Source organism: Manacus vitellinus, unplaced genomic scaffold (genome assembly GCF_001715985.3).
Source record: "Manacus vitellinus isolate BGI_N305 unplaced genomic scaffold, ASM171598v3 scaffold_12_pilon, whole genome shotgun sequence".
NCBI lineage: Eukaryota > Metazoa > Chordata > Aves > Passeriformes > Pipridae > Manacus > Manacus vitellinus.
Genome location: NW_021938949.1, coordinates 13,078,033 through 13,082,122, shown reverse-complemented (window position 1 = coordinate 13,082,122; position 4,090 = coordinate 13,078,033).

Here is a 4,090-nt window from a genome sequence, read left to right as displayed (position 1 = left end):
ATAAAAATTAGGCTTGCTTATGTAATTAAGTTGGGGTATGCCTCCCCCTGACCCTCCATTCTAAATAAGCCTTGAACAAAAGCAAAGATTATCTGTTGCTGGCAAATCCTTCCTAGGGATTACATGGTGCATAAACGAATAAGGGTTTATCTTTTCTTCTTTCTGAGAGAGGAAGTAACTAGAGCAACATTGAAACATTAATGTGGCATTAAAGAATTCCAAACAGAATTAGGAAATTAAGTTGTTGGGATTCTCACAGCACTATCAAATCAACATTAAGGTTGAGCATTCAGATCCTACATGCAGATCACATATAATTCAGAATACTCTGTGTATGTAGTACTGTTTTGCTCTGTGAAGTAAAAATGTCAAGTATGCACAAGCTCTTTATTTTAAAAGATAATCTGAATATGTTCAGCATAAAATTTTGTATGCAGCAGCATATTACTTCTATTTTTGGGGTACCATAGTCAAAAAACAAACCTAGACAAAATTTTTACCATTCAACATAATTTAGATGAAAATACTTATGGTAAAGTAACTGAGACACAATTAGAATGTGCTGATTTACACCATAAAAAGGTAAAACTATATTTAGTACCTACCATCTGAAAGACTTCCCAGATCACTGTAAAATGGCTGTTTGGGAAGATGTCTATTTAATTCTGCAGATTGTGAAAGGCAAATCAGTGAAAGCTGTAACTGAGATTTCAAACTAGAAAGCTTCTAAAGGAGGAGGCAGAGAAATGAACTACTCTGTTACCTTTTGACTGCTCGTTCTGAGGTCACCTATGACTGCATGCTGTGTATATTTTAGGAATTGAAATCCATTTAGCAAGATTCACACCTCTAGCAGTGGAAAACTATTCTTTTTAAAGCTTTACTAGGATTGGTTCCTTGTCCCTTTCTTCCTGTCTGTCCTGCACATCCTGATGCCAGTCAGCAAGGCCTGTTACACACAGGAGAGCAAACTGCCTCACTCTGTACAGGAAAAGCAGAGAGAACAGCCATCCCTGCTGATATAAACAGGGTAGTTCCATGGCATTTGGTCTCTTGATGTTCTGATGCCATCTCACATGCAATTAAAACTTTCTCTCCTTTGCATGTAGAAACAATGGTCTTCACACATGTTATTTTAAAGAATACAGCTCCACGTGTTTAGGATGATATGAAATGTATTAGTTATAGGACCTGTAGAGTTTTTCTAGATGGCTCTCTGTGAAATACAGTAAATACAGTATCACCATTAGGAATTTGTTTTATTTTAAACCAAGGAAGCAGTTTAGGTGTAGGGATCAGGTCACTAAATCACAGAATGGGTCAGGTTGGAGGGGACCACAGTGGGTCATCTGGTCCCTCCTCTCTGCTCCTGCAGGGTCATCCCAGAGCACATGGCACAGGACTGTGTCCAGATGGTTCTGGAATGTCTGCAGTGAGGGAGATTCCACACCCTCTCTGGGCAATCTGTTCCAGTGCTCGGGCACCCAAAGGTCATTTTCCTGGTATCAAAATAAAACCAAGAAGAATGACCAAGCCAAACCATTGGTGTGCTAGTTTTCAATCTGTACCATGGAAATCATGCAACATTTCTCTATGTCTTTGAAGATCCAGTGAACTCTGCAAGAGTTAAGTATTACCATCTTCCTTGAGCACTGGCACACGTGCAAGGTACTGGGACTTCAACTCAGCAGCTTCCTTCAGACTCAACTGTTTTCTTAGCTTTCTGTGACAGTGAGTCTACAAGTCTTCTGCTCCCAAGTGTCCTGAATGTGTCTTCTCTTGTCCATAATTGATCATTTTTAAGGAAATATAAAACCTACAGAATCATAAAATCTTTCATAGTTTTAGGAAAAAGTATTCTTAAGCCAGTAATTGATACTGCAAAGAAGCATAAGCTTAAATCTTTATAATACAGGTTACATAAATCGTTCTAAATTGTTTATATTGTATAGTACCCATGGCATTTGTTGCCTTCCAAATGCAGTGCAAAATAGGCCTACACAGAAAACATAATAATATGTTTGTCATGACGGCCCAGATTTGAGAAGGCATTTAAACTCTTACCTTCTCTTGAGATGAGAGTCCTCACTTCTCACTGGAAATCAAAACAAAAGCAAAGAATAACAGTAGGAGACCCTCCCACAGAGATCTGAAGATGAGATAATTCAGAGCCTATTTGACAGGTGACACGTACTCGGTTCTTCAGCACTATTGAGCACCCTTTTGATCCCACATGTCTTAAGATACCAGTCTTCCTCTATTCACTTCTTTCCTACTCATAAATTCTCTAGTTAATCCCAGTGTTCCCCACCCCTCAGTACATCCAGGGATTTTTTGACTCTCATCAGTACATTCAGTAACTTCCCAGTTCCCAAAGCTGTCTGGAGGCATTTAAGGTGTTTAAAGACAGAGGGCTCTTGTGTGGATTAGCCTGGAACAGATGAGTCCTACATTCTGCTGACATTTCCTTTGATGGACACATAACTTAGGGGGTTTAAACTGCAAAGTGTCCAGCTGCCATAAAACTCTTCACAGCTGAGGAAGCCTCAAGAACAGAATGGTCCTGAAAGAAAGGTGTAATACAAGCAGACCAAGAGGGTGTTCACTGCTGACAGGGTGAAGAACAAAACAATTAAGAGGTGAACAAATAAACAGGTAAGAAAAATCTGCATTTTAAAGACAAATATTTAAAGACTGGCCATAGTAAAAGGGAAAGTTACACAAGATCATAATATGTGCATTTCTGTCTCTTCCCTCTTAAGTGGAATGTAGTCTGCACAATCTCTATAAATCCATGGTCTGATTTCACCCTGAATACTGCATACAATTCTGCAGCTTCCCCCCAGTCTCGGTATAAACAGGACTGGAAGAAGAGTCAGAAATGGTCAACAAGGACAAAGGCATAGAAATGGGATTTCATAACAGTGAGTTAAAATGGTAGAAAGTAGTTCTTTATGAAAAGAACTTCTGTTTGTGTCAAAGGTGCCTAGGTAATAAAAATAGGAAAAGTCTCTAGTCTCTTTGAATTCAGTACAGATGATTTCCCCTGTGCATTTGCATATTTTATTTGGTGATAAGTGGAAAACATAATTATCATTCAATTTGTTATTGCACTAGAACAGGCCTACTGCCTTCCCTGCCTGCAGGCCATGGTTTCATGAAAACCTTTAGGAAAAAGGAAGTGGTATTGGAGTCTCTTGCCCTGGCAGGGTGGAACTGCTGATTTGAAGGTATCTGCTATCATATCACAGTGTCATAGCATCATGTAGGTGGCAAGGGACTTCTGCAAGTCTGCAGTCCAGCTTTGTCCTTGTGGCAGGTCCTGTTACAGCAGGTTGCTTTGGGCCATATTTACCTGAGTTATGTATCTCTAAGGATGGAGTTCCCACAGCCTCTGTGGGTAAGCTGTTCAGTATTTGACCTCCTTGGTTAAAACAAACAAATAGAATCATTTCCCATATTGAATTGCTGTAAGTTGTGCTCAATGCCTCTTGTGCATCTCTGGGAAGAATCTGGCTCCATCTTTTCTACACCCTTCCATTAGGAAGTAGTAGACTGCAGTATGACCTCCCCTGAGCAGTCTGGTGGCCTTCACTAGCCTGGCTTCAGTGTGCCAGTCGCTTTCTTAAAATAAGACACAGACCTCCAGATGAAGTGTCACCAGTGTCAGATGGAGGGGAAGAATCACTTCTCTCCAAGCCCACCAGTGACACTCAGCCCAGTTTGCAGCTGGACACATTTGCTCCAAGAGCACACTGTTGACTTATATTCAACTTGACCCCCAGCTCTTTTTCTACAAAGCTGCTTTCTATCCAGTCTGTTCCCAAGCTGTCCCACCGTGAGGGGTTATGCCAACCCAGCTGCCTGGCTTTGCATTTGCCTTTGCTGAAGTTCATGAGGTCCCCAACAGCCCATTTTTCCAGTCTGACTGGGTCCCTCTGAGTAGCAGCCCTGCCCTCCAGAGTATCAGCCACTCCCCCCAATTTGTATCACCCACAAATGTGCTGAGAGGTCACTCTATCCCATCACCCTGGTCATTAGATCAGCCATTTCAAGAATCCAAGTTGATGTAACTTATATAAAGCAAGCA